We start from the raw sequence: 25,882 nt of genomic DNA on the forward strand, positions 1-25,882 counted from the left end.
TATATTGAAGACTGATTGAGAATCAAATGGTCAATATGATTGAGAATCATATCAATATATAGTATTAATAATAAGGGCAGATCATTTGGTTTTGTAATTGCTACATTTTGTTAAGTTATATTAGTGCAAAGTCTTACCTTTTATACTAAAATCACATTTCAGTCATAGCTTACTTTTGAATTTTCCCTGTTGGTATAAATAATTCAGCCCTGAAAATTCACTCTGCTTTCAAGTGGTACCTTGAATACAAATTATTTTAAAATAGCACAAAAGTGTGTCTTATTATGCATTTCTTTATTTTTGCTTACTATAGGAAAGATTCTATAATGTAGTCAGCTTTATCTATTTGGCAATATGGCAATTTCTTTTTTTTTTCCTTACTAAAAATGTATGAAATTATATTGGGTATTAGAGAAAGAATGGTAACCTTCTGCAGATTTTGGTGATAACTGGACTCATGACTGAATTTTCTAATGAACTTGACACTAGTCTTCTCCTTCCGTCTCCCTCCATCTTCCTTTATAGCCATTGATCCTTCCTTCCTTCACAAACTCTTGATCATTTGCCTCCAATAGTTCTCTCCTTCCCAGTTCATCCTGGATTTTGCTACTGGAAGAATTTTTCCACATGGCTAAATGGCTCCTATCACTTATAGAATATAATTCTAACTCCTTTGATTGGTATCCAAAGCTTATTATGGTCTACTCCTACCTGATCTCTTGACATTCCACAGGAGTATTTGCTGGTTCTCCAACACGTGGGGGAAGGAGTTAGATTGAGTTGGAGATAAAGGTATCAGAGAAAGAGAGCATCTATGAAAGTTTCTTTGGTCTAGACTTAGGACAGGTAGAAATAATGGCCATAGAGAGGACAGGAGGACAGACTCTGGTTCCTCAGAAATAGTCTCTCATCTTCTCGCATGCCTCTGTGCTTTTACATGCATGCCATCCTATACCCATCATGTTCTTCCTCTCCTTGATAAGTTGGCTTATTTCTCTTACTCCTTCACATCCAAGTTCAAGCATGATCTTGTCTGTGATGCTTTCTTTAACTCACTCCTGTCTGTTGTCTTCCCTTTGGCTTCTACTTGTGTCCACGTGCACCAAAGAGAGTCTGTTCAGGTTGCTATGGAACTCATAGCTATGCAACATTTTGGAAAATAATCCAAAATTTAATGCAAGCATAAAGGTTGCTCTTATTGGCTTGGAATGTGATAAATGTCCACCTTTGTTCCTAAATAACTAGTACTTACACATAATTCATTTTTAAAGGTTATATTTAAACCTTTAACAATCTATAGACGCAAGCGTGTGGTAGGTGATGGTGATGGTAATGAACGGTATATGTATGTTTAGAGGAGGGGATTGTTAATTACAAGCCTAGATAGTTTTTTATAGAAATTAGAATGGTTTACAAAATAATCAGAATCATTTTGTGAGATCAATTAAACACTTTTTTTGTAATTCTCTTATGAAATGCCAAATAAAAATATGAAATAGAATGCCACTACCTCTTTCATTACCCTCTTTCATTTCATTAATTTGTCAGTCTTCCCTCATTTAGTTTATTATGGAAAATCTCTTCTTAATAGACTCCAAAAGGGCAACACGATATTGCCAATTTAAAGCATGCATGAAGGGAGAGGAAGAGTGAATGATTCTGCGAGTGCACAATTTAATCCAGCTCATTGGTTATAAGTTTTATTTTTTAATGAGACATAAACATTATATTTTGTGGCTATTTTAGTTAGGAACATGAAACCCTCTTATGGTTTATAATTTGTAGTGGGAATTGTTCCAAATAAAAATGGTGACTCTTAAAAATTGGATATTGCATGTTATCAGAGACATAAATGATTAAGTGCATTTTAAATTATTTCCCTCTCACCTTCATTGTATGATTGGAATAATGTGAGAGAGCTGGTTTTCCTACATACTAGCACTAAACTTTTATGATTTCACACTGGTCACAAATCTTAAATTACCCAAATGTGGAGAATAACTTAGAGGCATAACTTAGAGGAGAATAACATGTGAAATCAGAATTGATGTATTTTAGAAAAATTTCTTTAGATTTAATATTGACTCTTGTTGAGGAAAGTATTATATTAGGGTTTATGAAAATTGAATTCCATTGGAATGTCAATTTATAAGTTTCCAATGCCTCTCTCTTTGGTTTGTTGGGAAGATTCCATTAAAAAAATAAGGATGTGCTCAAAAAATGCATCTTAGCCTTTGGATGATTATACATTAGAGATATCCATGATTAGAGAAATCCAAAATTATTATGCTAATGATAAGATTTATATACAAAGGGAAATTAATTTCTTGAGCTTATTCAAGAAATTATTCCAAAAAGGAATTGAAATGATTCACAACAATATGTATGTTTAATACAATAGGAATAGAAAATGAAGCCCACAGAAAAGAGGGAAGATCAAATATATTTAATGAGTTTTGTTACCTTATTGATTTTGAGCTTCCTTGGAGCCTGGACTAAAAGAGAAATGTGATACATTACATATCTTTGAATATCAGAAATGATGAAAGTAGCAAGTTTTACAGGGGAAATTTTCTTTGCACTAAATTCTGGAATTTCCTTGCCCTAAATTCTTGGAAAGGTTTCTGCCCCCCCCCCATTGCTTTTTGTAGGAGATACTGAATAGTGACATGGGGAATGCAGAAATGGATTTCATATTCTTGTGTCTTAATGCAAACTTTCACTAAAGTTTAGAGTATAACCTTCGAGTATAAAAGCAGTTCTGTGATAGTTTTAGTTCCTGAAAGTCGTTCTGTTAATGTGAAGGGTAAAGTAATTAAAGTCTAAGTAATGCCTTCTGATTGAGTAACTTTATCCAAACATGTTCTTTATCTTAGAACATCAAGATTCTGACAAATGTATTTTTCCAAACAACTGCTCCTGTTATTTGTCTTCCCTCTATTTTTTTCCCCCTAATATATGCGTATGTAGAGAGCCTCTATTAGTTGCAATTTTCTTTTTAATGTGGATGGACAACAGGCCAACTCAGAATGAATTGACAGGTGTAGCATATGAAAATAATTCTAACCTCTGAAGATTACCTTTTCTTCAAAAGATATTTATTTGTGTATATAGTTATTTATATAATATTTTCATTATTGCCTGGTTTCCTAGCCATACCATAAGCCTCATTAGGGAACGGAATATGTTGTGTTGCTTATTGTTTAATCCTCAATGCCTAAAACAACGCCAGGAACATAGTAGTATTTGATAAATTTGAGTGAAAAAATAAATTACTGTTCCTTTGTCTTTTTTGTATTGTCTTTGCCAATGTTAATAGTGCCTTTTTATTATGAACTATTGAAGGGTATTCATTTTTTCCTTCATAAAATATAAGACATGGTCTCTGCTCTTAAGGAATTTAAAATCTGGTTAAGGAGACAAGATATAGCTGCATGAAAAATTAATTACTCTGATAATACAAGGAAATGCGTATCAAGTATCGAATGACTAGTACAGTCTGTGACATTTGAGGGAATTCAAGAAGGGAGATCATCGTGGGCCAGGAAGGCAAACGAAAACTTTGCTCCCAATGTGGGATCTAAGTTGAGTCTGCAGCATGAGTGGGATTAAAATAGTCAGATATGATGCAAAGAATTCATTACAGATTTTAGGTCATGGGGTAGATGGTGTGAGCAGAAGAGATGAGAGCACCTTAACTCTTTTCGGAGTGAGGAAAAACTGAGGAGGTCGTGCTTATTTTGACTGGAGTGAAACGTTTGTGTTAGGAAAGAGCAGGAGGTGCAGGAGAAAGGCCGGCTGCATCTAAATTCTTCGATCTTTCAAGGCCAGCCTCATACTTTGGACTTGATCTCTTCCATTGTGGTATTTGAATCAAGGAAAGTCTTGGAACAAGATGGGAGACGATGACAAGATTAATCTTGAAGCAGAATCTAATCAAGAATTGGAGAGGGTGAGATTGAGGGAGTAGAAAGGAAGTGCGACAGTATTTTTGGAGCTTCTTTCAGTCATTCAAGCTTGATATTGTTTGGGCCAGTCTGGAATAGAGGTGGGGCAACGGGCAGTAGGATGGGGATACTTGGAACCCTGTGCAGCGTCAACAGCTGATGGGATATGAGGAGATGAGCATAAGGGTGAAATTACAGGAAAATAGGAAGATTGGGCTGGGTGACTAAGAGGATGCTTATCTTATTTAAAAAAGAGAGAAAGTCATTAGGAGAATCCAGTTAGAGAGGATAATGAGTTCAGTAAATTATGGGTTCAGGTAATGAGAATGTAGGTGCTGGCCCATTTACCTCGACTAGGGTTCAGAACAGCACAGGATGGGTTTACTAAACTTAACCCAGGCCCACTATTTCTTATCCAAACCCCGAGACTAGATATGTTTCAGAACTCAGTGCCTGTGCTACATTTAGTAGCACTTCCTAAAGGGTTGAGGAAATACACCATCATCAAACACATTAAATGTCTGTAGCAGAGTATATATGTATTCACATGAAGTGGTATCAATAAATACTATAAATAGCTTCACATCAGTTCAGGTTAGGTTTTGCTGTCAAATGAATTCCGCTTTGGTCAGGTCTTGCCAACAAATCAATTACAAAGATCAGAGTCTTTTGGATTTCAGAATTACAGAACCTGGATAATGGACCTGTGCTTGGCTATCAGCAACATTTCATATACATATTTTGTTCCCTCACGATATCGAGCTGCATGGAGATCATGATTCTTTTTTAGAAGCCTGTCATTAAAAAAAAAATAGCTTGACTAGTAACTAGGCATCGATAAAAGAATACATGTGGAAAGTGTATTTTTTATGCTTATATTATTATAAGGGGTTTGCTAGTTTCTGTGTACCTGTGTCTGTTTTAGTTTTAAACGGGCAATTCTGAATAAAGCATTCTCAATACATCCAGAAATTTAAGAATACAAACTCTAGAATTGCTTTTCTTTTACTTAATAAAAGGCTGTTTCCCATAAAATACTAAGTAAGTAACTCAATAAGGTCTTGTCATTTAATGAATTTAATAAAGCTAAATGCTTGTTTGTTTTCTATTGTCTTAGCTTATGTCTAGTTCCAAATTTTTTTCTTCGTGTTTAAGCTACACATACGATTTTATCATTTCAAAGTAAAAAAGATGCAGCCAATTCTGGAAAGTGTGGGCAAGATAGTCATGGTGATATAGGAACATCAAGCCACAAAGAAACAGATTTAATTATATATTTAGGGAGGAAAATCATTATTTAAATGCAATGATATGAGTATGATATAACCTCTTGTGTTGAGATCTGAGTAGCTAAATAATATAAACGACTCTCAAGTTTATCCTGAGACTTGATAGTAAATTTAAAAAATGTATTTATTACTCAGGGTGATTGTCAACAATTGATTATTTTGAAAAATTGTACTATCGAGGTGATAAGGACTTTATTTTGGAGAAATTACTTGAACAAATGCTATATATGTAGCCAAATGCTACTTAGATAGAATATCTATAGTTTTAAGCTTTGTCCTCTCAAAATACAGTATTTGATTCTCATGATATATATTTTTTAAATGTTTATAGGCATCTTCATTCTCAACCAATGTATACTGAGTGCCAGAATCTTCATTTTTCTTGACTCTTGAATTGTCAACATATAATTCCTTTTTGTGGGGTAAAATAATTGGAGAGTCAGAAGTGACTACAGAATTCAAATTAGGGAAAAGTGCTCATCCAGTGCTTGGAGTGGCCTTTAAAATATAGAAAAAAGCAAACTTTTTGATATGAAAGGTTAGGAAAGGTAAGCTAGGAAATGATTTATATTTAGCATTAAAATAACCCCCAGGGAACACCCCTCTTCATTTGATGTCTAAGAGTTTTTGAATTTGGTAGCCCTTTACAAAAAAACTTATCCTATTACTTTCATGTTGTCCCTCATAGTGAGGTTGGTAATCCCACGCATACGGCTCTTTGCTCTCACACCTGCTGATTAGGTGCCTTATTAGTTTGCAGTGCAGTAAGTTGTGCATCCATTAGCACTAAAGGACAGTCAGCTGCAGCTTTCAGTGTGCTAGGATCACCTGGCTGCTCTAGTTCTTACCGGACAGAGAATACAAACACTGTAAAAGGATACCTCCAGGACTTAATAAAACTAACTCAGGTTAGAGCGTTGTCGTGAAGCAGTTATTAACCAGGTACCTTTCTAGCTACTTTTTTTTTTTTTAAAGATTTTATTGGGGAATTTGGGGAGGGGAACAGACAAGTTGCTGTCCTTTTGTTCTTCAGTCTAGTTGTGGAGGACATCGTGTCACTGGCCCATGTTGGTATTATCATTGCGCTCTTCCCAGGTGATGTAGATTGGTTGCCAGCCATTGGACGGCGGCTCACAGCAGCTCACAAAAGCTTACACCTGCTGCTGGCCAGCCCCACTGCAGCTTACGCCGTTGCAGGCGACTCACAGCAGCCCAGCTCCAGGTACAGCTGTTGTTCACCAACTTAGCTGTAGAGGGCGCAGCGTCACTGGCCCCCATGTGGGATCTGAACCGGGGCCCTGCGGCTCAGAGCTGGTGTCCCAAGCCAGCTCTTAACCAACGCGCCACTCGGCCGGCCCTCTAGCTACCTTTTACTGTACTTGATAGAGATTCAGCATCCAGGGCACTCTTTTCTTACTGCATCTAATCATTGCCTTCACTCCTCATTTCCCATCTATGGGAGGTTATGGTAGAAAGGTCTTCAGAAAGTGACTATCAGATAGAATTGCAGCTGACAGACCCACCACATGGTGCAGAGAGAAACCACTTCATTGATGAGTGAAAGGTAACTGGCCAGGGTAGAGCTTGACTGCTGATTAAACAATAGAGAGCAAAATGGGAAGTGAAGATTGCTTGATCACTTGATGCTTTAAAACCACATTGATGAATATTCTGTTTGTTTGTTGTTGAAATAATAAGGTAAATAAATAGTCCTGGGTGGAAGAGGAGTGTGATTTGAGAGGACACTGACAAATAGAATTTTTTCCCTGTTTTTTTTTTCTTTCATGAATTCCTACAACTAGAAGCATTTCTTGAAGATGTTTTCACTGGGTTATTATGCTACTTGGGAGGTGTGATGAACTAGCAAGGTTGTTAGCTGTTGGCATCATTGAGATATCTAGGTCCAAAGAGTTAAGTGTTGCTAGGTGGGAGGGTGTAGGAGGATGTTCTGATAGGGTAGCTGTGTTGCTGTACAGGCTTCTAGATAGAAGAAGGAAGGCCTTTGGAAGACCTAGGGGTCCACAGGGGTTCAGGCTGGAATAAGGAGTGCAGAGCCTCTCCAAAGACAAACTTTAGTTGCTTTCCAGTGGTGGCTGTGAAACTATATCTTTGATTTGGGGTATTGGTGGTAGTCGAAGCAGTTCTGTTATTTTTTATTTGTATTTTTATCATGACCATGGCCCAGACTTATTGGTGATGGGTCAACAGAAATGTACAATGTTGATTTGCCTGGCTCCAAGGTCACAACAATAGCCAGCAGTAAAATTGGAACATACACTGAAGCCTCCTGATTCCCAGACAGGTGCCTTTTCAGGCATCCCAGATGGCGAGTTGGCAGCCAGTGAGCCTGATCTGCCTCAGGGCTGGGTCGCGCTAGGCCACTCCCTACAGCTTCGTTCTACTTTGTGTTCAGGGATCTTTTCTGGCATCACCTCCTGCCAGACCAGCCCTCTCTTTTGGGTAAGGAAAGTCATTTAGACCGCGCAGGAAGCTGTACAGTTCCCAAACAAAGCCTGTCATTGTTGCCGATTGAGAAGCTGTCCACACGGTGCTTCCTGCCCTTGCAGCCATTGGAAACCTTACATTCTGTGCTGGGCTTTACTTCTCTTGATTCAGGAGAAATGTGATTACACATCAAGATTTCCCTGGGCTAGTCCATGCTTGCTATAATACCTTGTATGTCCTTGAGGACATGCCATTGACATGGATAGACCAGCTAATAGAAGACAAGTGAATACACACATAAACTCAAGAGTGCAAGTTTGAATTTACCTTTCGGCTGCCCCTGAAAGTTAATGTTTATATTGTAAATTTTTATAGTTCCTATTTTCTGCTGCCTCAGTAGCCCCACAAACAGGCTTTACCAGTGAGGTAAATGCTTCCCTTTCTTGCCCTTCCTTCACGGTGACCTAGTGACATTCAAACACACCCATGAAATCCCCTCGCACCTTTTGCTTGTGTGCTCCTGACCCCCAATAAAGGCCCTTGCCTATGGGTCCTTACACTCTTGGCCCCCCACCTGCTTGGTTGCACCTGCTCCTTTGTCCCTGCGTGTCTCCTCCTCCCAATGGGGCCCCTTCAGGATTGCAGTGATTCTGTCTCTCTAGGACTTGTGAGTACAATGCATTTTCCTCCTGTGGTCACATGGGACTGACCATCTCATGATAGAATATAAATCAATGTTTCTTGTTCTTCCCAATGTATTCCTGTTTGACCTGTACCACTTTTCAGCATCATCGGTGACAAACATACCGAGTACCTATCACTTGCAAAGGACAGTGCTAGGTGCCATGAGACTCTGTCTTCAGGAGATTGCAGTGAGTTAAGGAGATTAGACACTGACATATGAAAATACAGCTCTAATATAACTGCATTGCCAGCATGTAATAACTGCCATATAAGAAGGAGGGACAGTCTATTCCGAAGCGGGCAAAGGCCCATTCCCAACAGAAATGGTCCAATAAGGCTTCACCGTAGAAGTTCACGGGAACCATAGCATCTCAGGGTACATGGATTTAGTGAGAGATTCCTTGTGGCAATTTCAGCCAGTCTCTAAGCACCTCTAATAATAGAGGACTCACCACCTCCTAAGAAATCTGTGTCCAATCACAGCTTCTACAACAGTCCTTGGGTCTGAGTCTGAGCTGCGCCTTGCACTTCCGGTAGAATTCTATTGGATGGAGAAGGAGGGATTCCAAGCTGGGAAAATAGCAAGCGCAAAGTTGTGAGGAAGGAAAGAAAAAATGGTTTCGGGGTAGAGAGTAAATAGGGCAGTTGTCCTGCATCATCAGATTTGGGTCTAGTGGAGGCAGGAGAGGGAAGGGGCAAGGCGGATCGTGGAGGGTCTTGAATTTTAGGTTCATGAGGTTAAAATGTATTCTGAAAACAACAGGAAGCCATAGAGCATGTCCGGCCCTTTAAAGTTTTAAGGTATAAAAGTAGTACAAGCTTGTTGTTAAAAAAATCTGAAACTATGGGGAATCAAAGACGAAAATTAAAAGTTTTTGATCACAAGGATAACAAAATCAAAATAGGAAGTTGAATGCAGAATGATAGGCCTTGAGGCAGACAGGTGTGCTGCAGTTGCCTGGGTTCACCTGACCTCTAGTGATGAAGGAAGGCTCTACTTAAGAAGTGTCATGAGAATGGAGTGGAGGGCGAGGAAGAAAGCAAGGGTGTGAGGAATACCTGGCGCAAGCACACTGTTCTTTTCTCTAAAAACAACGTCTTCACTTTAAGAACTTCTCTTCCCTGAGTCCATTCCTGTCATTTACTGAGCATAAAGCATATCAGTCTATTTCTAAAATTGGAAACATCTTAGCATTAGATCATCCTATTTTCTTTTCTAAGTTTGCAGAAAGAAATGAATGTACTATTCTGGTTGTTTGTAACACTAGAAGAGGCTTTAAGAAAACGCAGATTTACAGTCACGGAAAACTGTATTAGGCTGTGACGATACTGCTGCCACTGAATTTCTGTTTTGAAGCTTAGTGTTTGTCTGAATTTGTTTACCCTTTTGAATCATGCTCATTGATGATTTTTCTCAATTCACTTACAAAGTATAGGAGCCTTAATTATATAGCATTAATAAATATCTTTTGTTCATTCAAGAATACTCATTGAGCATAGTCTCGGCTCTGGGGATCCAGCATTGAACAAAACAAAGTCCCTGCCCTGATTGAATCTTCATTCTAGTAGGAAAAGTCAGACAATAAACAAAGGAGCATGGATTATGTTAGAAGGTTATAAATAAAGCAGGCGGACTCTGGGGTGGCATCTGGGAAGTTGCCAGGATTCCTTTTCTGATAAGGGAACATTTGAGCAAAGACCTGAAGGAGATGAAGGAACAAGCCAAGTAGCTTTCTGGGGAGTAGCTACCCAAGAAGGGAGCAGGGAGAGTGTAACAGCCCCAAGGCAGGCGTGTACTTTGAGTGTTTGATGAACAGTCAAGGAGGCCAATGGCTGGAGCCAAGTGAGCAGAGGAGAGAGGAGAACTGGCGCTGAGACGGGACAGCAAGATCACAGGCATTTCATTGTGAAAAAGTCCTTTCCCCTTGAAGCCAAAGGAAAATACTAATAAATACCTCTATATAACTTTGAGACTTTAGTTTCTAACCTAGCCATATGTATTTAGAATTGGTGTTTTCGTGAAACCCTTGAGCCCTGCCTCTTAGTTTATGCTGAAATAATGCACCATCAATGAGTTTTATTCTGACAGTTTCTTTATTCGTTTGCACTCCCCATTAGGCTCCCTCCCTCCAGTGGTACATAGAAATACAGAAAGCTGCTTTTTAATTTTTTAATGGTGGGTGAGTTATTTATGCTTTTAAAGAGCATCTCTAGCCTGTACTTGTCCCTCATCCATGCCAGCAGTGCTAGCTCTGAAATGGTGTTTTAGCGGTGGAGGTGGGGAAGATGGTCCCAGAGGCAGCAGTTGTGGGGGAGTCATTATTGTTTGTCTTTGAAGTTCTGAGTCTCAGATCCTCCCCCCTGCCCCTCCCTCCATAGAGTAAGAAAAGCATCTTTCTTTTTCTAGGGATGAATAGATGTTCTGTCCATAGAGGGGGAGGTTGCAGAGATGGGGATCTAAGCCCTTCCCAGTTATATCCCCATTATAACCCCAGCCATGAGTCTGTTAGTTTAGCTCCTTGAAAAATGACCTTATCCATTTATTCCTAGGTTGCCCTCCTGCTTCTGTTTAGGGCCTAAACAGTTACTGGACTCTTTCCCCTCCACTGAATTTTGTAAACACAAGCGCTCAACAATCCGTGTTTAAACCAGGACAGAGAATTTACTCAGTAGCTGAATTCTAGATGGCAGATCAAAATGAATATGACAGAAGAATGTTTTTACTCTTTTTCAGAAAACTATCAGCAGTGGGTGGAGGAAGAGCTTCAGTGAGCAAGTCTATATATTTGAGACTTAGACATACAAGAAAGATTAGTGAGAGACGTTATGAAGTCATTCAAGAGGTTTTTCTAGAGTGCCTGTTATATGGGAGGCCCAGCTCTAGGAACTGAGGATACAACAGTGAATAATAATAATAAAAACAACAACAAAACATTCAAGGTTATTTTTCTCATATGTCGTACTTCTGGTGGGGGGAAGTGTAAGCGAGTATGGTCATTCACACAGTTCCTCCGCTATTCTCTGTCTCACCTATCTGTGGAGCATGGTGGGGTTGTACTTCCTGGTCTGGTGATTAGTTCTGGCTGCGTAGACGTGAATGGTGTGATGTGTGGAACTTCTAAGCTAGAGCGTTTTACCCTCATTTACTCAGCACCCAGCGGTGTTCCAGATAGTTGCTGCTTGCTTGGCCTGAGTCCCAGGGTGAAGGCAGTGTGGAGTAGAGCCTCAGTGAACACGTAGTAGGAAAAAGGAAGAAGCCTTTGGTGTTCAAAGCCATTGAGGCTTTGAAGTTGTTACTGTGGCATAACCTAACCTATCCTGACTGATACAGAAATTTAAAAATAAACAGTTTTTAAAAAGAGATAATTTCAGACAATGGTGTATGCTATAAAGAAAACAAGACAGGGCCACTCAGTGCCTGGGGTGCAGTGTGGAGGCTCCTTTAAACAGGGTGGTCCGATTAGCTCCCTTTGAGGAGGTTGGATTAGAACTAAGACCTAAATGATGAAGGAGTTAGCCCAGGGAAATTCTGGAGCCAGTGCACTGCAAATTTAAGGAATAACAAATGGAAAAAAAATCTGAGTAGTAAAAATATTTGGTATATCAAGGATGTGTGTGGAACCTAAGGAGGAGGAGGAAGGAGACGTGGGTAGGAGCTAAAGATGTAGGGCATGGTACAGCATCTGAAGAAATAGTATTTCACCTTAAGACTACGCCATCTTAGGATTTTGAACAGAGGAATGACATGATCTGATGTAGGTTTTTATAATGACTTTTCAGATTGCTCTGAAAAGAATGGTTATATGGGGGAAACAATGGAAGCAGGAAGACTAACTTCTAACCCGTAGGAAATTTCTGTGTTAGTCGTTTGTGAAAGAGTATGGTGATTTGATTCAGGATGGTAACAGTGGAGATGGAGAAAAGTGGATGGAATTAGAATGCATTTTGGATAGGATCCCACAGGATTGGATGATGAACCAGATGTGGATGATAAATTTAAGATTTAAGGTGTGTGTGTGTGTGTGTGTTTGAGCAATTGGGTGGATTATGGTGCTATTTATTGGGTTGTCAGAAAAGTCATGATGTATTTTTCTATGTTTTTCGTTTCAAAAATGCGTCATGATTTTTCCGACAACCCAATAATAAGGTAGGGAGATTGGGGGAAGAAAAGATTGGGGATAAAAAAAAAATCAAGCTTCCATTTTGGACACATTGAGTTTGAAATGCCTATCTGCATGTATACTCATGCTTAGTCAGCACAAATTGGGTATGTATGGGATTCCAGTTCTAGTAATATGAAGTTGCTTGTATTAGATTAATTCTGTAGATAAAAATTTTAACCTCTTACCCCTTCCCCCTCCTCCCACCCCAAAAAAGAAAGATCACTATTTTAAGGCATTGGAGAATGACCAAAAGAAGGCAGAAACAGGAGGGGAGTCATCCTTGATAAAAGAACTCCATACTGGCAAGATCCATGTGTATATGGTTTCAACCCTGAAGGTATTTCCTAGTTCATTAAGCATGGGGGCAGCTATAACTCCAGTAGAAAACCACAGTTCTCTTGATGTGTGGACTCAGACTGTGGAGTTCAGGGCTGGTACAGCAGTTGGAACGTAATGAGGGAAATCTTGAAAAGGGCCCACCCTTGATAGACAGTTGAACAAAACTGACACAAGGAAAAATAATCTGAATAGCTGTATGTTTATATAAGAATTTGAATTCATTATCAAAAATCTCTCTACGGAGAAATTTCCTGGCTTCAATGCTTCCATTTCTAGTGGTCTTGAGGACTTGGTATTATCCCCTAAGCAAAAGGGAAAATCAAGATTCATTTATATTTAATTTTGTATAATACTTATTACAGGTCTGGCACTGTTTTAAGCACTTTACAAAGAACTTGTCAGACCATGTATATGGTGGTAAGGACGTGGATAGATGAAGGTCAATTTCAGGAATGATTATTTCCTACAATATATGCCGTATGCGCCACAGAACTCAGCGTTTCTGGCTGTTTTCTGCCCACTGGTGACAGAAATTTGTGGGCAAACTGGAATGTGCTTTCCAGTATGTACTCGGATGGTATGCTCAATTAATCAGTATCTTACTCTCATTTTATCTCTGAATGCAGAACAGAGTACAGTTGTTAATAAGCCTAGAATATGAGGCCCAGTGGGATGGTTTTGGTTCCCTGGCCTTGTCTCATCCTTTTCTGCCTTTCTAACTCATGCTGTCTATTCTCTTGAATCTCTACATGTCAAATCTTATCTGTTCTTGGAATGTATTCCAAATGTTACCCTATGATTTGTCTTGGTATAAACCCTCGTCGTCTTGCATATTGCAGGAGTTTAAGAAACATTCCTTGAAAGGAGTCCATGAGTAGATGAGTGAATGAAGGCAGGTGTCTGTTATGTTAGCTATGCCCAGAAGCCACCTCCCCTTTGCAGCTTCATCCTTACTGGTATCAGTTTTGCAATGGGAAATTAACTGAGTAAAATGTCTATCTATTGGAGTTTGGCTGGCTACACAACTGTGACGAGTGTGTAGTACAACTATTACAGGGCAATTTTGTGACACTTGAGAATGGATTGACTTGTTATTGATTTGATTTTATAATTGATGTATACCAACAAGAAATTGATGTTTCTTTAAATGTTCATTGGAGACATTTTTTCAAGTATTTCTGAAGAATTCTTTTTTTCGTGTGTGTGTGTGTGTGTGTGTGTGTGTGTGTGTGTGTGTGTGGTGTGTTCAAAGCACAGAGCTAGGCCCTCTTTGGGTCTTCAACAATTCACCCGGGTGTTATTCTGATACAAAAACACCCCAAAACATCAGTTGATGAGCTCTCTGGGTCCTATCATAATTCCTTCATTCCTTAGTCAACATATTTATTAATTTTTAAGTATGTAATTGTGCTTAGTCTTAAGTGATAATTGCTCAGAGTTTATTGATGTGAATAAGTGTGGCAATCTCTGCTATTTCACGGGACAAGTTGTGACTAAGGCATTTCAAAGCTCCCTATCTTCAGCACCACCTGCTACCTATCTCAACCACAGGCTCATTTTCCATTTTTGGCTTATATCCTGCAGTAATCAAGGATTGGCTTGGAAACAGTACTGGCACAAACCATCATTATGAGCACAAATACTATTCTAAAAATAAATGAAAAAATTGTCTGTGCCTCTAACCATAGAAAACCTATGACTAAGGCATTGCATTTATTTGGCCAATGTGGAACTCAGTGACACAGCAAGTATTAAGAAGTAAGGAAATTCTTTTTTGCAATACAATTTCTTTTAGGTATCTAATTTGCTAACTTTTAGATAAGAATTCCAAATAACTTTCTTTACAGAGCTTTTGTGTGTGTGTTAATGTTACCCGAGAATTAGCTTACTCAAGAATGAAAAATCATAAATCATTACATGACATCATATATTGGAAGGGGTTGAGCATGGTTTGTTGGTAATCCCCAGTTGCAAAAGTAATTTTGAATTTTTCCATCTTCCAGTTAAGACATTCAAGATAGTGTGTTTTCTCACTCTCCCATCAAGTAGTATGTCTTGCTTCATGGTGCAAAGAAATGGTCATGAAATAAAATTTAGCCAGTTTTTGAATTCTTAATACATGTAATATAGCATTATGCAATTTTTATAATATCCACAGATTATTGCCTACTTTTCTTCTCTTGATTGTTTTTTGGCAAAAGGAGAAAGAAAAATGATGATACAGATGAGGTATTTTACTGCATTTTTGTAAAATATATTGAAATAGAAGATTATAAAGTCACAGTCTAAAATGTACGGCCAATAGTCAAAACAATATAGGAAGATCAGTAGAGAAGTGCATCAAAGATGCCAGGGGAAGCAAAATTTTAAGAAGTAGGTGCCCAATAGAGATAAATGCTTTAAGAAAGACAGAAAGATATTGTAAAAAGAGTCATTAAATGTGGTAATAGTTAAAATAGAAACAACAGTTTGCAATAAAAACTGCTTTCATTTTATCTTTTTTATGGTGTGATAATACTTTATAAATTTGAATTCTCAAAGTGTTATCCCACAGTTTAAAAATGAAAGAAAATCTTATTCTTTTTAGTAAGCTTAGTACAGTATAAGCAGGTACATTTAATTAGTGCTCTGCAGCATAGGGATTATTTTGAAAGTTAATTATTTGCTGAGAATCTACTTTAATTAAAACCTCTTAGTATATGAGAATATATTTACATGTCACAAATATATCTGAAATTCTGTTAATTTGAATATATGATGCAAAGGAATCAATCTAGTCCAATCATTGAGATGTTCAAAGTTCTAATGAATACTTAACAATTATTTTTGATACCAAAATGGAATAAAAATATTGACTCTGCTATTGTTTTTGCTTCCCATGGATATTAGCCAAACACTGAGGCTTATGCTGAGGCAAGAAGACATTTTTGTTAATTTTATATCATTAAAAAAGAAAAAGAAGCTTGTCACTTTCATTTTATACTTTAAAAGGTTTCTTTCTTTACTGTCTCTGCTTATTTTTACTGTATCCCTTTTTCCAATTAGTTTTTATTTCTCTTTATGGTCATTTCCTGTTTCATTCTGAGAATTTGTTTCTTGCCTTTCACCAATATCAGTACTTAAGCTTTTGCTATTTTATTTTTGTTTCTTGCACTCTCTTTATTCTACCTTAAAGTTATCTGCATATACTTGTTTTCTAGTTCATTTCTTTTTATTCTTCCAACCATATTTTATGCATTTATCATTATAGCCAGTGAGTTATAATTGTTTTTGTTACTAGCTTGCTTTTAATCTGAGCTATATGAAGGTATATGAAAAATTAATGTATCTTTTTCACTCATTATCTTCTGTTTTGATTTCTTTCTTCTCATTTCTGTATTTTGTTCTTATTTTTCTATCCTAGTTTTTCTCACTTTGGTGTTTTTCTGTTTGGACTAGTAAAACGGAACCTTCTTACTTTATGACACTGTAGGAGGGAATGACAATGTTGAAGACAAGAGAACATTTTGCTTTTCCACCACAGTAAACAGGAAAGAATTATGGAACTTTAATTTGTCTCTTTTCTTCAGGGGTGAGAGGTCAAAGGACATAAACCATATTAAATCCTGGAAGATAGCCTCATCTAGTCTGCTTATCTTCCTTAACCTTTACTCCCACTTTTTGTTTTAAATCTACACAGGTTCTTGAATGGTTGGTTGATCCTGCATTCTTCGTGTTGTTCAGTTTAAGTCCTTTGTTGGTACTTGGTACACAAGAAACACTCTGTATACATCAGTTGAATTAATTTACATTACTATCTAATGTACTGGCTTCTTCACCATGTAAATATGCACTCAAACCCCTCATTTCTGTAAGGGTAATGGTGGTGTCAAATTGGACCCTGTGGAATAGAGTGAGGCCAGAGCGACCAAAATCCTTCTGGAGATGCAAGTGGGAATTACCTTTTCTCACGAGTAAATAACATTTGATATTTGGTAAGTTTTCTCTTCTAGTTTCTCAAGTAATAGGAGAGCCCCAAGGGAGCTGAACTGAACTGGTTAATACAAACGGTATTAATTCTCTTTGGTAAAGAACAAATTAGCCTCAACCATTTAATGGATATAAGTTCCCCCAAATTATTTTATAAATGATGTATTTTTTAAAAGTGAAATGCAAATAGTTTCTTTGCAGCATTAAAGAAATTTAAAAAAAATTAGCTTTTTAAATTTCCCTCCCTAAAACCTAGGGCAATGGATTGAAAAGTATGGCGGGATGTGTGTGTGTGCTCGTATATGTGTGTGTATGTATGTATGTCAGTAGTGTGTGTGTGTATAAAAGGACTCAGAGTCTGGTAGGGCAAGAGGAGAAGCAGAAAGGGCTGAACCTAAGCTGTACTGGGAGCTTGCTGTGTATTAGGAAACCCAGAAGCTGTATGTCTCCTGTTGACAGTTCTGGGTGCGCAGAACTCTGGACAAGATTTACAAGTTCTTTTGAGATACATGGAGACCCACATCTGTGCTTTTAAGATATGTTACTGCTTTATGCTTTCAGTAGTTCAAGCAATTCGACTTGGCTTATATATTCTTTTTCATTCTAAATGTCATGCAGGATCATGTCCAATAGAGTTTCTTAATACATTTATTTCTCATTTTCTTTATTATTTTCTTTGCTGTTTCCCCTGAGTGAGACTTTGGCCAGATTGATTATCTAGCTACTTAAAATTCAAAGCAAGTAATTTGGGACAGGGCCTAGAACAAAAACATGTTGGGCTGCTTGATGTATTGTGGAGAGGAAAAATGACAAATTATCACACCGTTACCGGGTTTGGCTAACAACTAGCGAAGGAGAAAGGAACCTGAGACCATGGTGCCTCGCCTTTATGTCCCACTCTTTTCTCCTGCCCATTACATATTACTTATGTTTTCAGAATGATAGGGGTCCACAAATCCCATTCACCGCATAGCTGGAAACCCTGCATTTAGTCTCATTTGGTAAATTTATTCAGATGGAATAATTTGAACAGCTAAAACTTTTAGACGATTCAAACTTGAATAACTTGTTGGTGTTGTTTTGATTGATTTAGTCCCTAAGGGTAAAATACTCATTATTTCAGGTTCCCTCTTCCTCTCTCTTTCTAAGATGTCATCTGGGGGTGTGGTAGAAGAGTATGCCTTTCATGATTTGCATGGTGTCCAATGGCTCATCCTGTCTCCATGGCTTTGTCCCTTTATTCTGGTCATTATTTGTCTTGCTGGCATTTATGGTAAAGATTAGCAACTGATATAACTCATAATTCGGTTTCTCTTAGATTGTTCGGGTGTGGCAGTATCCCTGGCTGATTTCGCTGTCCGGGTCTTAGCCTAGCAATGTGCTCTCAGCTCAGTTTGCTTTGGTTTTATCCTGTCAACTCTAGGATCACTCGGGAACTTAGGCTTATCTTCAAGATATGGTTTTTGGGGGCACCCAGTTCGTTAATATCTAGTTGCCAGATGGAGGACTAGAGGATGGAGAAGGCCATACCTGCTTCTTGCTCCCTCTGCCTGGAAGTAGATTACATTATTTCCGCTTATATTCTATTGATGAGAATATTGGAATCTGTTTTTTATTGAAATATAATTGACATACAACATTATATTAGTTTCAGGTGTACAACAAAATGACTCGACACCTGTAAACACAGCAAAGTGATTACCTCCATAAGACCAGCCACCATCCATCACCGTAGAAAGTTACACATTTTTTTTCTTGTGAATTTTTAAAGTTTATTTTCTTAGCAACTTTCAAGTTTGTAATATAGTATTATTGACTATAGTCACCATGCTGTACTTTATATCCCAATGACTTAATTTATTTTGTACATAGAAGTTGGTATCTCTTGATACCTGTCATCCATTTTACCCATGCTCCAACCTCCCTCCTCTCTGGCAACCATCAGTCTGTTCTTTGAATCTGAGTTTTATTTTGTTTGTTTATTTATTTATTTTATTTTGTTGTTTTTTTTGTTTTTTTTTAGATTCTACATATAAGTGAAATAATATGGTCTTTGTCTTTCTCTGCCTGACTTAATTCACTTAGCATAATACCCTCAAGGTCCATCAATGTTATCACAAATGACAGGATTCATTCTTTTTTATGACTGAGTAGTATTCTATTCTGTTATATACCACATGTTCTTTATCCAGTCATCTATTCATGGACATTTAGGTTGTTTCCATATCTTGGCTGTTGTAAATAATGCTGCAATGAACATAGGGGCGCCTATATCTTTTTGAATTAGTGTTTTCACTTACTTCAAATAAATACCCACAAGTGGCATTGCTGAGTCATACGGTAGTTCTATTTTTAATTTTATGAGAACCCTTCATACTGTTTTCCATAGTGGCTGCACCAATTTACATTCGCACCAACAGTACACAAGGGTCCCCTTTTCCCCACATCCTCGCCAACACTTGTTATTATTTATTTTTTTCATAATAGCCATCCTGACAGGTGTGAGATGATATCATGTGGTTTTGATTTACATTTCCCCAATGATTAGTAATGTTGAGCATCTTTTCATGTGTCTGTGGGCCATCTGTATGTCTTTGGAAGAATTTGGGAACCTTAAGATCTGAGTCTTAATTTCCTATCACCTATTTGCTCAGGAATATTAGGCGTCTGTATATATTCACCAACCTGGAAGCTCTCAGAACCCAGTCCTTCTGGATTTTTATGGAGGCTTCATTACATAGACAGAATTGATTAAATCATAGGTCACCGGTAATTGAACTCAACCTCCAGCCCCTTTCTCCTCCCCAGAGGTGGTGGTGGTGGTGGTGGTGGTGGTGGTGGTGGTGGTGATGGGGGTNGGTGATGGGGGTGGGGGGAGGGGGAGGAGATGGGAAAGGTAGGATTGAAAGCTCCAATCACTTGCTTGGTTGGCTCCTCTGACTACCATCCCCCATCCTTAGGTGGGGGTCCAAAGGTCACTTCATTAACATAACAAAAGACACCTTTATAGATCTCATCATTTAGGAAATTCCAAGGGTTTTAAGAGCTCTGTGCCAGAAACAAGGAGGACCAAATATATATTTATTATAAATCACAATATCACAGGTTTGCAGCAGCAAATAGCTGAAATCAATGTGAATGATCAAAAATAATAGAAAGGTTGAATAAAATGTAGACCACCCATGCTATATATTACGTAACCATTAAAAATGGTTATTGACTCATGGTGATGTCCATGATGCTAAATGAGAAGCACAAATTGCAGAGTAATGTGACTGGTATGATTCTATTTTTGTAAAACCAAAGAGCAAAAAATACGAGTGCAGACACACACACACACACACACACACACACACACACACACACAATCACACTTTATTTTGTTTATGTGTTTGAACATAGAAAAAGTTGTGAAAGGATACACGCGGGTGTTTGAAACTGTGTCTTAGGCAGTGTGTGTGAATATGTCTTCGTATTATTTCACATGCTACAATGGAGAAGTTTTACTTTTGAAATAAAAAGTTAGTAGAAAAATAGAGAGAAAAAAAATCACAGCCCTAACAAACTGCTCTAACTTTTCTGCAAACTGTTTTCTAAACTAGAGAGCTTCCTGCAGTCCCCAGAGAAATGTCAGGGCTTTGAAGAGTGTGCCCTGAAGTCAGGATGACTTTTATAGTTAACTTAATTGTATGTTGTTATTTTACACAAGGTAATAGCTAAACTATTGGGATTTCTCCAGTTATTGATGTTCTCAGAGGTAATCATTTTCAGAAAGGCTGCTGAACATATAGTCAGCTCACATCCTGGCCTGGTTCATGTCAAACAACCAATCTTTCAGAAGAGGAAATACAGGATGAAATAGCAAAAGGGCATCAATTTAGGAAATTGCTTTCAGAAATAATCTATAATTTTCCGTCAATAAGAAGAAGGAACACATTTTGTATTAGCTAAAAATATAGAATCAACTATGGTGGAAACAATGGGGAGCAGCCAAATGTGTGCTTTTGGTAACTCCTAGATTTATGGAGATTTTGATTGAAATTTTGTCTTTTGAACAGAGAGCAGTAAGTATTAGAAGAAAGAAAAAATCTTTGTGTGTCTGAGAAGTTTTAAAGCCTGGTAGCACTATATAAAAATCATTTTAAAATGAGAAATTTTAGTAATTTAGGGAACTAAAGTAAAAGAAATACTGTATTTAGAAAAGTTAAAATGGATATTGCTCATGGATTAGATCTTGCTAATTGAAGGTCTCTGAACAGAGATGGTGACACAGTGACTTAAATGTAGTAGGTGATCAGTTTATAAATGATATTTTGAAAATATTAAAAGGAGTTCCTGGGAAGCTGTGCTTATACTTTATTAGCCAACAGACAAAATATTTGAGTTAAATTATAAATGCTAATCATAAATGCTAATTATACATGCTGGCTTGTGAATAAGTTTGTCAAAATTGTTAGATCAGGGATCTGAACACTATAATGTTAACATTATTTTAATATGGATATATTTTAGAAGCACATGTAGTTTTATCTAAAGCACATGCTAAAATTATTCTACTCCTGTAAGAGTCTCAGAATTTAAACTACGACAATTTCAACATAAGTCATAAATAAGTAGTGACAGGTTAATAAATAAGGCAGATTTTTCAATTCTTCTTAGAGTTCAGGAATATCCTAAAATTCTGTTTTCCTAAATAATAAGAGAAGAGACTCCTTTTGACCTATGTTTTGTTCAATTTCTTTATTGCATCATTTTCTAGGTTTTTAATTGCAGGAATGAGAGAGCACTAATGGAGTTGATAGCAATATTTAAATACATGAAAAATGTCATTTCGATCATACAAAAAAAAAAAAGGCCAAATCCTAGAATAATGACTAACATTATTGCTAATTTTTGTTTCTGGAAAAGGACATGTATTTTAAATGATAGTATTTTGCCAAAACATAAGAAAAATGGCGTGAATTTGAACAATGTTTCTTCAACTTGGCTTTCTTATTATGTTGTTATGATTTGTGGTCCTTGTGAGAGGTTTTTCCTGGATGACAGACAATCTGTGGAGACTAGAACATATGTATAAGCTTTATTGTTATAAACTACTCTATGCAGAAGGGTGTAATGTTAATTCAATGTGCATAATCCAAGGATATTGATACAAATAAATATTACCTGTTTGCTTACTGTCATTTGAAATAAAATAAAATAAACAAGGCAGATTTTATTTTATATTTTCTAAAACATTATAAGCAAAATATATATTTTAAAGCGTTTTATTTAATGACAATGAAATTGAATGTTGAAATAGAAATGAAAAATTTCTATGGAGGTTATTTCCATGTATTTCAGTATATAGCTCTGTACATAATTCCGTTGCTCCCAGTTGGTGAGGTGAATGGGAGGGCCGTATTCCTCTGAAGCAGTCTTTTACAGCCTGTCCGGGTACAGGTCCCAAAGCAGTAAGGAAACAGTTTTGCTATTGGGTGAGGCATGTGTATCCGTGTGTGTAGCTCACACGCAGAGAGGTGCAGTTTCTGCCCTGTCCTCATTCTGGGTCTGATGTGGGCTGTGGCTTCTCCATAGAGAGTTTGGATTCTCAGTTGTCATCTTGTACCCACTTGCTGTAATTTAAGGAGAGCCCTGATTCCTCTCGGCAGATTTCATCAGCGTACATTTTATCAGTATGCACAGTTTACAACATTCATTTATTCATTTATGTAACTTAGCTAACTGTTAATTTGTTTCTGCTGCATTGGGGGCACTCTATCCCCAGGCCTTTCTGTGTTATGTTGAATAATTGAGAGCGTGCTGGTACACAGAGCCATGCTGCTGCGGAAGTTGCTGCTAAGCCTCTTCTCTTCACTTCACCAAGATTGAAAGTGATTCCAGCTGGCTAGGAGGAAAAAGAGGAAAAAAAAAAAAATCATGAAGGCTGTAATAGACCCTTAGGAAGGGTTAGGATTTCCACCAAGACAGATGATTTATACATAAGGAATATAAATTAAAGCTCCCTTCAAGTCATTGGAGAGTCTCCAATGTTTTTCAAGTAGCATTTTTTTTTTTACAGGTCTTATTTCATTAACTTTTAGTGGGAGACTTTCTGAATCTTAGTTTTGTGATTTGTAAAATGAAGTAATAATACCTGCCCTTAATTCTACAATTTTGTGAGGAACATATAGTTAGGGGGATATGAAGTCTTTTATCAATTATAAATTGTTCAACATTCGATGGCATTGTTTTCTTTTTTCGTGTTCTTTTGTTTTGCTTTTTTTTTTTGCCTTTTTATTACTTTTCATAACTTCTTGAACTATATACTGTTACTTGGGTACAATGACGTATAACCAACCATGTTAAATGGTGAGAGGACTTTTAAAAAAGTGTAATTTCTCACTAACTTGAATTTTTATCCCTTTTATTTTTCCTGAGCAGAAAGAAAATTAGTCTGTCAGTTCCTCAGGTTCAATTTCCACATTCTCATGCAGAATTCAGTAGGTGAGGCCTTGCAGAAATTTGGGAAGCATGAGTCATAGCAGATGATGCCAGCTCCCCCTGAGTGTGCAATTCCTAAAGAAAAAGGGATGCGGCTCAGTTTCTGTTAGCGGTGCCTTGGAACTGGGTGCAGGGGTCCCTGAGTACTCGCTCGCTCGCAGACCCAGAGACAGCACTTTTCTTGAGCCGTTTTCCATTGAGCCGGAGCGGTGTGACCTCTCGCTGCTGCAGTTTCTCAAAGTGATTGGATTTCACTGCTCTCATAAACACATCTTGTAAAAGAAACAAGGTTGTCTTTTAAACCTGTGCTCCTGCTGGACAAGAAAAATAAAACCCTGGTCTCCTTTCAGGACCTTTTGGCCTAATGAGAAGTCAGCCCTTTTCATTTTTGTTAAGAATGCTTTTGTATCAACTTCCCATTCTTCGTGTGGAAATACAATGTATTATGAAGAAAGAGAATCAGGATTGATAAGTAGGCCATTTTATACTTTTGCTATCTGGGATTCAGAAAGTTTTAACTATCAGGACTGGTTAAATAGAATTCTAAGGCCCATAATGAGGAGATACTTGTTAAAATCAGTGTTGAAGGCTTGCTTTATTATTTTTTTTCCCAGAGGTGATAAACATTTTTTTTAGATTTTTTAAAACTTTTAAAATATTCTTTGCTATTATAAATGCTGTTTTTATTTTTAAAAAGGTTTTTGTTAAAAATGTAGCTAACATACAACATTATATCAGCTTTTTAGTTTCAGGGGTACACCGTAGCTGTTCAACATTTACATACCTAAAGAAGTGATCACGGTTAAGTCCAGCAACCATCTGACGCTGTACTATGCAATCACATTATTATTGACTATATTCTCCATGCTGTATGTTACATCCCCATGACTTATTTATTTTACACCTGGAAATTTGAACCTCTTATTCTTGCCTTTTTTTTTTTTAATTGCACATGTGATATGTACTAGCCATCTGATTTAATGCATGTGAGAACTTGCAACTTTTGGCCTATTGTAACTTCCCATATATTTATGCTTTGCTATGTCAGTAACACAGATATTATTATTTTTTATTTTTTATTTTTTTAGCTGAGCCATCCTGCTACCTGTTGGCGGCTCAGCGGCTGCTCAGCTCGGGTTGGACTCGAACCGCTGTTGCTCAGAGCTCAAACTCTTGAGCGAGCTCTTAACCAACTGAGCCACTCGGCCGGCCCCCACAGATATTATTAAATAATGCCAAGATTTATTTTATTTTATAACTGTAGGCTATTCTGCAGTCCAAAGGTTATAGAGATGAAGGGAATTTAGACCAATTATTTTCATATGGTTTATAGCAAGAAAATATTTGTGCATTCTTGTATGTTAGTGGTAAGCATAGGAAAAAGTCTATTTGCATTTTTGCTTGTTCATATTACGTGACCTAAGAGATAGAGGCTGAACAATTTAGTCTTTTACTCAGAAATTAAGTTTTGTTTTAAGTGAAACAGGTTAGATTCTCTAGATATGCACTGTTCAATGCAATAGCCATTAACCACATGTAGCTACTGCACACTTGCAATGAAACTATTAAGAGTATTATTGAGATGTATTGGAAGTGTAAAATGCACACTAGAATGAGTACAAAGAAAACATGTGAACTCTTTCACTAATAATTTAACTACACCTGAAAGTATTTTAGGTATATTGGTTAAGTAAAGTATATTAAAATCCATTTCACTTCTTCTTGAGCTTTTAAACATGAGTATGAAAGCATTTAAAATTGCTTGAGAGACTATCATTGTGTTTCTGTCACACAGAACTGCTCTCAACAGTCTTAGTGTAGACGTATTATGTTTAGATCCTTCTCTTTATCCAGTTACCTTACCTTACCTCTGATTTTGAGAGCAATTTCAAGAGGCCTGCACTTCATGGCAGCATTAATTTTCATTGTCTCACATATAACATTTCACTGGAATTACTTCAAGAGTTTGCTCATCTCTTAGAGGTTTTATTTCTAAAAACGTTGCTTTTAAATTCACCCTGGGTCAGTGAGCTGTGTACTTCAGCTGTGTATATAAAGGAGGCTTTTCTTCCTAGTGAGAGGGCACCGTCTTGTGGAATGTACTGAATATAGCAGTTTAAATTTCAGCTGTTGATGTTAAGATCTTGGCATAGGCAAATCATTTATTTCAGATGTTTGGGGGAAAAAAGTAAGACTAACGATGAAGATGTTGACTTATCTGCAGCAACATCTTTTATAGCTGGAGCTCCTATCAATTCCGGGACTTATTTTTCTTAGTTATACAATGCTAAGGCTGAGACGATGTCATAAGAACGTTCTGATACTGAGTACTTTTTTAAAATTACAAAGCTCTCGTTCAAGTCTTTGGACTATTGTTTTCCTCCCAAAAGTGCCAAATGAGGTTTTTGTATTTTATTATAAAAAGAAGCAAAGTTCTATATTTTCATCATTTTTCTATGTGAAACTTGTGGCTCTTTAAATTATTTAATCCAGGCAAGTAAGCTTCATTAGATAAATGAGGAAGAAAAGATATAAACAGTAGTATTACCTTAAGAACTGATTT

The 25,882-nt window shown here is 37.3% G+C and overlaps 1 protein-coding gene across 5 annotated transcripts in view; it reads left to right on the top strand.

The window, feature by feature from the left end:
• The window catches only part of TMEM117 (transmembrane protein 117), a 474,959-nt gene that overhangs the window by 12,755 nt on the left and 436,322 nt on the right, over positions 1-25,882 (top strand). The window contains exon 1 of one of the 5 annotated variants that reach the window (XM_019653059.1): positions 14,606-14,625. The exons of the other annotated variants lie outside the window; for them this stretch is intronic. The gene's annotated coding sequence lies outside the window, so the exon portion shown is untranslated. Of the gene's footprint in view, positions 1-14,605; positions 14,626-25,882 lie in introns of those variants that run through there. 5 annotated transcript variants of the gene reach the window in all.

The sequence above is a fragment of the Hipposideros armiger genome, unplaced genomic scaffold (genome assembly GCF_001890085.2).
Source record: "Hipposideros armiger isolate ML-2016 unplaced genomic scaffold, ASM189008v1 scaffold_194, whole genome shotgun sequence".
In the NCBI taxonomy this organism is placed as follows: Eukaryota; Metazoa; Chordata; class Mammalia; order Chiroptera; family Hipposideridae; genus Hipposideros; species Hipposideros armiger.